Source organism: Mobula birostris, chromosome 28 (genome assembly GCF_030028105.1).
Source record: "Mobula birostris isolate sMobBir1 chromosome 28, sMobBir1.hap1, whole genome shotgun sequence".
Classification (NCBI taxonomy): Eukaryota; Metazoa; Chordata; class Chondrichthyes; order Myliobatiformes; family Myliobatidae; genus Mobula; species Mobula birostris.
In genome coordinates this window covers 19,358,864-19,368,447 of record NC_092397.1, presented here as the reverse complement: position 1 = coordinate 19,368,447, position 9,584 = coordinate 19,358,864, and the positions used below count along the sequence as shown (strand labels likewise).

At 45.6% G+C, this 9,584-nt stretch overlaps 1 protein-coding gene across 2 annotated transcripts in view; it reads left to right on the top strand.

Annotated features, from left to right (window-relative positions):
* The first annotated feature begins 1,430 nt into the window (after positions 1 to 1,430).
* Positions 1,431 to 9,584, top strand: part of LOC140188999 (uncharacterized) — a 43,508-nt gene continuing 35,354 nt past the window's right edge. For both annotated transcript variants that reach the window (XM_072245664.1, XM_072245663.1), the window contains exons 1-2: positions 1,431 to 1,569; positions 6,308 to 6,418. The gene's annotated coding sequence lies outside the window, so the exon portion shown is untranslated. The remainder of the gene's footprint in view (positions 1,570 to 6,307; positions 6,419 to 9,584) is intronic.

Below are 9,584 nucleotides of genomic sequence, written 5' to 3'. Positions count from 1 at the left end.
ATTAGACAATGAGACAGGGCAGGTCACAGAAGTTTGTGTAGGGGAACACTTTGGATCCTGTGATCATAATGCCATTAGTTTCAATGTAATTATGGAAGAGGATAGGTCAGGTCCTCAGGTTGACATTCAAAATTGGAGAAAGGCCAATTTTATGGTACCAGAAGGATCTGGCAAGTGTGGATTGGGATAGGATATTTTCTGGCAAAGGTGTGATTTGTAAGTGGGAGGATTTCAAAAGTGAAATTCTGAGAGCACAGAATTTGTATCTTCTTTCAGAATAAAAGGCAAGGCTAACAGGTTGAACCTTGGCCCTTGTTTCTGAGAGAAATTGAGAGTGGATTAAGAAAATGACAGATGTACAGTATGTAGCAGGTCTTGAGAGGCAGGAACAAATGGGGTACTTGAGGTGTTTAAGAGATGCAGGAGAAGACATAAGAAGGAAATCAGGAGGGTGAAAAGAAAACGTGTTTACTGTTGCAGAAAAGATGAAGGAAAATTGAAAGCATTTATACAGATATATTAAGGGCAAAAGGATAGAAAGGGGCAAGACTAGTCCTCTGAACGATCAGATTGGTAATCTATATGTGGAGCCACAAGAGTTGCAGGAGATAGATTTTGTTCAACTGTAAATCCTTAGGAGAGGGACATATATGTAAGACAATGCTGCAGCGAGGTCATGGACCCTGTACAGATCACAGAAGAGGAGAAGTTTGCTGCCTTAGGGTGAAAAAATATACTGGCCCAATAAGGTGGTCCCACAGACCTTGTGGGAGGATAATGCAGAAATTGCAGGGTCCGAGCAGAGATATTTTTAAACCTCCTCATCCACTGGTGCGGTACTAGAGGATTGGAAGTTAGTTAATGTTGTTCTGTTACTTAAGAAAGGGTCTACGAATAAGCCAAGAAATCATAGGCCAGTGAGCCTAACATCAGTTGTTGGAAGGTTATTGGAAAGTATTCTAAGCAACCACAGATATAATTATATGGGTAGAGAGGGACTGATTGGGGATAGTTAGTATGGCTTTGTGATGGTACGTCATGTCTAACCAATCTTGTAGAGTGTTTTTGAGGAAGTTACCAGGAAGGTTGATGAATGTGATTCAGTTCCAACGTTTTTTATCCAAAATTAAAAGGACTATCCACACAAAAATATACAAAATACAAACATTAAATATTTCTAGGACCGAAGAGTCAGATTGCAATGTGAATATTACAGTTTATAACACAGTCACTTCCCGGAGGTGGGGTGGGAGAGTCACCGTTCCTGGAAATCCACCCCCACCCTCCCCAGACCGATTCTATTTACGATACTCCGAAGTTTTCTGGCGGCTCCACTGATTGACAGCTCCCGCTGCCCCGTCACGTGACCAACACGCGGTGACGTCACAGGGGTCCCACCGTCACCGCCGTCGTTTCCTTGGAAACGGTCCAGTGCGGGAAGTCCGAGATGGTGGAGCCGGTCTCCACTTGTTGGGGTTTCGGCTCCGCTGTGGGATCCGCCTCTCCTCTTCCTGCCCGCGGAACAGTGAGTGTCTGTCAGCGCCTCACTGCACCGGCTCTCTGCCTCAGGTACAATATTTAAAACATATTTCCACAGTCACATGGATAGGAAAGATTGAGAGGGATTCGGGCCTAATGCAGGCAGATGGGCCGAGTTCAGGTCGACAACTTGGTCGGCGTGGATGAGTTGTACCGAAGGGACTGTTTCATTTCTGTATAAACCTGTGACTCTATTTTGGGAGTTAATTCTGGATGCCAGCTATTCTCTGTGTGAAATATTTATCCCTCAGATCCCCTTTAAATCTGTCTTTAAACAGTTTTGTCCAACTCTAATGAGAGGCAGTTCTTTGGCTGACAAGGCAAGTAGAACACACAACCCTGTCTACCTGTGATGCCACATACAGGGAACTGTGTAACAATATTAGAGGCACATGCACAGGGGCTTCAGTGAGCAAGGCCCAGAGGAATATGAAAGCCTGACCACAGCAGTCCTCCACTGCAGTGGGGTTTGTCACCTTCATTCTCAGCTGTGAGCTTGTTCCACTGAACCCCTTATCCTCTGAGAAGATATTTGCACCCCCCCCCCCCCCCCGCTGTGACCAAGCTGTAGGACATCTCTCTTCATGTTACTCAGAGTACCTCCCCAAATTCCCAGATAAAAAGGATGCACAGGGGATGGGAGCATTTTAGTCACCTTTTGAGGGGTTTGGTTCAGTATGTGACCATTAACAATCTATGTTCCCAATCTATTCTGGCATCTGTCCACCACTTTCGCAACATAGATTGTTCCACAAAGCCAACAAAAAGGCAGGCATAGCTCAGACCCATGTGGTTATTAACTTTGCCTCCAACTTTCACCCTCCCCTCAAGTTTACCTGGTCCACTTCCGGCACCTCCCTTCCCTTTCTAGATCTTTCTGTCTCTATCTCTGGAGACAGCTTATCTACTGATGTCTACTATAAGCCTACTGACTCTCACAGCTATCTGGACTATTCCTCCTCTCACGCTGTCTCTTGCAAAAATGCCATCCCCTTCCCGTAATTCCTCCGTCTCCACCGCATCTGCTTTCAGGATGAGGCTTTTCATTCCAGGACGAGGGAGATATCCTCCTTTTTTAAACAAAGGGGCTTCCGTTCCTCCCCCATTTCACGCATATCTGCTCTCACTCCATTCTCCCGCCACTCCACTAGGAATAGGGTTCCCCTGGTCCTTACCTACCACCCCACCAGCCTCCGTGTCCAACATATTATTCTCCATAACTTCTGCCACCTCCAATGGGATCCCACCACTAAGCACATCTTTCCCTCCCCACCCACCTGCTTTCTGCAGGGATCGCTCCGGACGTGACTCCCTTGTCCGTTCGTCCCCCCCCATTCCTCCCCACTGATCTCCCTCCTGGCACTTATCCTTGTAAGCGGAACAAATGCAACACATGTCCTTACACTTCCTCCCTTACCACCACTGATGGCCCCAGACTGTCCTTCCGGGTGAGGCGACACTTCACCTGTGAGTCGGCTGGGGTGATGTATTGCGTCCGGTGCTCCCGATGTGGCCTTCTATGTATTGGCGAGACCCGACGCAGACTGGGAGATCGTTTTGCTGAACACCTACGCTCTGTCCGCCAGAGAAAGCAGGATCGCCCAATGGCCACATACGTCCCATTCCCATTCTGATATGTCTATCCACGGCCTCCTCTACTGTAAAGATGAAGCCACACTCAGGTTGGAGGAACAACACCTTGTATTCCGTCTGGGTAGCCTCCAACCTGCTGGCATGAACATTGACTTCTCTATCTTCCGCTAATGCCCCACCTCCCCCTCGTACTCCATCCGTTATTTATGTACACACATTCTTTCTCTCACTCTCCCTTTTCTCCCTCTGTTCCTCTGACTATAACCCTTGCCCATCCTTTGTGTTTCCCCTCCTCCCCCTTTTCCTTCTCCCTGGGCCTCCTGTCCCATGATTCTCTCATATCCCTTTTGCCAATCACCTGTCCAGCTCTTGGCTCCATCCCTCTCCCTCCTGTCTTCTCCTATCATTTTGGATCTCCCCCTCCCCCTCCCACTTTCAAATCTCTGACCAGCTCTTCCTTCAGTTAGTCCTGACGAAGGGTTTCGGCCTGAAACGTCGACGGTACCTCCTCCTAGAGGGGCAGCCTGGCCTGCTGCGTTCACCAGCAACTTTGATGTGTGTTGCTTGAATTCCAGCATCTGCAGAGTTCCTCGTGGTTGAGTATTTGTCCTATCTTGTTCTGTGTCTCCAAGTACTCCATAACTCCTCCCTTAAAAATTGACTCCAACAACTTCCCAACCACTGAGTTCAGGCTAACTGGTCTATAATTTCCTTTCTGTTGCTTTCCTGGAGTCTTAAAAAGTGGGGTGACATTTGCAGTTTTCCAGTCATATGGCACCATGCTAGAGTCCAATGATTTTGAAAGATAATTACTAATGCCCTCACAATCTCTATTGCTATCTCTTTCAGAACCGTTGGGTGCAGTACATCTAGTCCGGGTGACATGTACCCTCACGTCCTTCAGCTTTTTGAGCACCTTCTCACTTGTAATAATAACTGCATTCATTTCTCTTCCCTCACACCCTTCAATATCTGGTACACTGCTAATGTCTTGTGTAAAGACTCATGCAAAATACCCATTTAGTTCATTTGCCATCTCCTTGTCCCCCTTTATTATTTCTCCACCCTCGTATTCCAGTGGTCCTATATCCACTCTCATCTCTCTTTTATTTTTCACATACTTGAAAAAACTATTACTATGCACTTTGATATTGTTTGCTATTTGTTTTCACATTTCGTCTTTTCCCTCCTGTTATTCTTTCTGTCGGCTTTTAAAAGCTTCCCAATCCTCTGTCTTACCACTAATTCTTGTATTGTTGGATGCACTTTCTTTTGCTTTTACATTAGCTGTGACTTCCCTCATCAGCCCCATTTTGCCATTTGAGTGTTTCTTCATTTTTTGGAATACATCTATCCTGCATCTTCCTCATTTTTCCCACAAACTCACACCATTGCTTCTCTGCTTGATCCCTGCCAGCATCTGCTTCCAATTTACTTTGGCCACCTCCTCTCTTGTACCACTGTAATATCCTTTACTTCACTGAAATACTGATACGTCAGACTTTACTTTCTTTCTATCTATCAGATTTCAAGCTGAACACAATCATATTGTCATCACTGTTTCCTAAGGATTCTTTTACCTTAAGCTCCCTAATTACCCTGGTTTCATTATATAACACCCAATCTAATGTAGCTCATCCCTGTTCTAAAAAGCCATCTTGTAGGTATTCAACAAACTCACTCCACTGAGATCTATTTCAAACATGAATTTCGCAATCTATCTGCATGTTGAAATCTCCCATGACTATCATAACGTTGTCCTTTGGCACGTCTTTGCTATTTCCTGTTGTAATCTGTGGTCCATATCCAGGCTACTGTTTGCAGGCCTGTATATAACTGCCGTCAGGGTCCTTTTACCCTTGCAGTTTCTTAACTCAACGCAGAATGATTCAGCATCTTCTGATCCTCTATCACATCTTTCTACTGAATTGATGCCACCCCCTCTGCCTGCCTTCCTATTTCTCTGATACAACATGTAACCTTGGACATTTAGCTCCCAACTGCCAGCATCCTTCTGCCACGACTCAGCGATGGCCATGACATCATATCTGACAATCTGTAATAGGGCAATAAGATCATCCACCTTATTTCTTATACTCTATGGATAGAGATATAACACTCTGAGTACAGTATCGCTACCCTTTGATTCTGCATCCCTCATGCACTGATACTCACCCTGCTGGCTGCAGTGATGTCCTATCATCTGACAGTGTAATTGCATGCTATCTTTGCTTTTTTACCTTCCTTCCTATCCTGAGTGCCTCCACTCTGGTTCCTACAACCCACCCCCGCCAAATTAGTTTCATCCTCCCCTACCGCTCTAACAAACTGGTAGTATGCCCACAAGAAAACTAATCTCAGCGTTGTATACGGTGACAGAAATGTATTTTGATAATACATTTACTTTCAGCTTTGAACTTTGTAGTAGAGAGCCGGGTGTTGTCCTGGTCTGTGTCCTCACTGGCCGGTGCTGTGCTCTGGCAGCTCAGTGTGCTTGGTATACAGTGTCAGTGTTTTTACTGAAGTGTGTCCTTATTACACAATTGACCTTGTCCACCCTGGAGCTTAGGAGATTCACTGGCGACCAGAATGATCTGTTTTGGTAACCCTGCTGAATGACAGACAGCATTAAGCTGGAAAGAGTGCAGAAGAGATTTGTGGAAAGGATTTTAGACAATTTTCCCTGGAATGTTGGAGAATGAGTGCTGATATTGCAGAGGCGTATAATTTCATGAAGGACCAGGTTTGGGTCAAAGAGAACAGTCTTTTTGCCAGTGTTGGGGAATCAAGAACTGAAGGGCATTGGTTTAAGATGAGATTTAATAAGGACCTGAAGGGCAACTTTTCCACACACAGACTGGTCAGTAAATGGAATGAGCTGCTATGGGGAGTGGTTGAGTCAGGTACATTAAAAATGCACTTGGGCAGGTAGATGGAAAGGAAAGGTTTTGAAGGTTATGGGCCAAATGGAAGGAAATGGGACAAAGAGGAGGATAACCTTGATCATAATGTGGTGGTGAGGGGGTTACAGACCACGAGCTCAGATGGGAACTTTGGTCAGCGTGGACCATTTGAGCTGAAGGGCTCGTTTCTCTGCTGTGTGAATTTGACTGTGAACCCTGGTGACTTATTTCAATGACATTAAACTTTTCTAAATTACATTATTTCTTTATAGATTACAGACTCCAGTACCTGAAGTGAAGTTAACTGGACTACAGTTACCTGCTTTTCATCCTCCACCCTTTTTCAACAATGGCTTTCAACTCCACTGGGACCTTTCTTAACAGTGAGTTTTGACAGACTTCAATGTCTCTACTTTCTCTCCAGACTTCCTGTGAAAGCCTCCAGTGCAGGTCTTTGGGACCAAGTAATGTTTGCTTTTAGTCCCATTATTTTTTTCCCTCGTGATGGTGATTGTTACACATTATGGCACAATGTTGAAATGTCACCATGAGATATCTATGGGATGTTTGCTGTGCCCCCACTGTGAACACTAATGCAAATTATTGGAGTTAATCTCTCTGCTTTTTCCTTGTTAGTTTTAGATTTAGTCTCATCACTGGTTCCTGGAAAAATCCTGATCCTCTTGTCTGCCTCCTTTGACCACAGAATGTTCTTTACTCTCTGTGATCCCTCTATCTAATCGAGATCAACGTCTGCTGAGTGTTACGAACAGTCTCCTTAGGCATCTGCCACTGCTCATTACTGACCTGTCCCTGAGCCTATTTACCCCATCTGTCCCAGACAACTCCACTGTCACATCTCTGTAATTGGCTTTATTTAGGTTGAGGACACTGGTTCTGACCTGGTGTTCACCCTCAATCTGTGATCTGGAGATCTCCCACATTGTGATCACTTCTTCAGGGATCCTTCATCACAAGATCTCTCTGTAATCCCACCTCAGTACACAGATTACATCTGAAATGGCCCGTTCATGGGTGAGATACTGCTGTAAGAAACTGTCTCTGACCATTCCACAAATTCCTCTTCCACTGTACCAGTTTGATTAGTTTAATCAATACACAGACTGAAGCAAACACACAGAAAATGCTGGAGGAACTCAGCAAACAGTCGACATTTCGGGCTGAGAACCTTCATCAGGATTAGAAAGAAAGGGACAAAAGCCAGAATAAGGTGGTGGGAGAGGGGGAAGAGGACAGGTGAGGGGTGGGGAACGTGTGGTTTGTGGAGGGGTGATGATGTGAGGAGCTGGGTGACAGGCAGAAAAGGCAAAGAGATGAAGAGAAAGAAATCTAATAGGAGAGAATGTTGGACCATGGGATGACACGGAGGAGGTGGAGAACCAGAGAGAGATGATGAGCAAGTCAGGGTGCGTGAGGAGAGGTGAAGGGGTTAATTGGCCATCAGAATGGGTGAAAAGTCAGAAGAAAAGTGGGGGTGGGTTGTGGAAACAGGAGGTAGTTATTCTTGAATTTAGAGAAATCAATGTTCATGCCATCGAGATTGGAGACTACACTGTCAGAATATGAGGCGTTGCTCATCCAACCTGTACTCGGCCTCACTGTAGCGGGAGAGGAGGCCGTGTACAGACATGTTAGTGATGGCCCTCCGCTGGTCGGGGTCGACCATGGATATTGCACCCCAGTGTTGAAGTCGATATGTAAGTCAGGGAAGTACGATATGTAAAGCAAGCAGTTGCCCATGCAGGGGCCCCTGCTCTCCACACAGCTGATGAATGCAAAGCAACGGCAGAGACCAATGCAGTCAGGCACCAGCGATGTTGCAGGATTGCCAGTCTGCATTGAACACAGGACCGACAGGGAATCCAGCTCCGGATTGTTCCTCAGGGTTTACTCCCGAAGTCTTCCCATGAATGGGTCTAGCCACAGGCCAGTGGAGGTCTGAGATCAGAATTTTTCTTCCACTTGAGCTGCCAAGTATGGCTGAGGAGCCTCATCTGCCCACAGCGGTTGGTTATATGACGCCAGTAAACCCATTTGCACCTTCCCCTGTCACTGGAAACAGTTCATCGGGTGTCGTAGCGAAGCCATATGTAAAAGCCAGGAGCTGGACTTGATTGACAGAGGCAATTTGAGATGCACACCATTGTCTGCATTTGATGGGAAGTGGGAGCTTGTCCCATTACTACCCCACCACTGGTTAAGACAGCTGTAAGGGACCGATATGTCGGCATGTGAATGGGAAGCTCAATTGGAATGGGTTGTCACCAGCAGATCATGGTTGCTGCAGCTCACAGAGCAAAGGTACTCAATGCAGCGCTACCCTAATCTGCTTCTGATTAAATCTCTCATGACAATCACAGTTCCATTCTCATCTCTCTTTTATATTTCCCCTCTTTGTGCTTTATCCCATCGGGAGGAACACCTGAGGATCTTGAGACCACTCCTCCCCATGTCTTCTTTCCCTCCCCCTTTCACCATCACTGTCCCTACATGTAAAGTGCCGATAAAAAGTATTCATGCTGTTGGAGTGAGTTTTTTTTGGGTAGATGATATGTTTACACTTAAATGACTTTGGCCATCAGATTTCTATCTTAACTGTTTGACAAAGGACTGTGGATTGAGTCCACCACAATGAGCTTCCTAAAAGGTGTAAATACCAGATGCTTCTGGCGCCATAGTTTGACCTAATGCTGTGGTTTCAAAGACAGTATTATCTATGCATTATAAATATTAATTGTCTTCTGTGTAAGCACGCAAAATGCCAAGTAAATCCTAAAGGCTGTGGATACCAACCCAGATATGTTGGCGTCAGAAGGAAAGGATGGTGTGATATTTTGTATGTAGCTTCAAAAGGAAGCATTGCCTATGCATTGTCTGCAACTTTTCAAGTAGCGATTGCCTTTGTGTTTAGCATATTTAAGCTTTAAGTTCCTCGGGGTCAGTATCACAAATGACCTGACTTGGTCCAACCAAGCAGAGTTCACTGCCAAGAAAGCCCACCAGCGCCTTTACTTCCTGAGAAAACTAAAGAAATTTGGCCTGTCTCCTAAAAGCCTCACGAATTTTTATAGATGCACCGTAGAAAGCATTCTTCCAGGGTGCATCACAACCTGGTATGGAAGTTGTCCTGTCCAAGACCGAAAGAAGCTGCAGAAGATCGTGAACACGGCGCAGCACATCACACAAACCAATCTTCCGTCCGTGGACTCACTTTACACCGCACGCTGTTGGAGCCGTGCTGCCAGGTTAATCAAGGACACGACCCACCCAGCCAACACACTTTTCGTCCCTCTTCCCTCCGGGAGAAGGCTCAGGAGCTTGAAGACTCGTACGGCCAGATTTGGGAACAGCTTCTTTCCAACTGTGATAAAACTGCTGAACGGATCCTGACCCGGATCTGGGCCGTACCCTCCACATATCTGGACCTGCCTCTCGGTTTTTTTGCACTACCTTACTTCCCATTTTCTACTTTCTATTTATGTTTTATAATTTAAATTTTTAATATTTACAAATTTTAACTATTTTTAA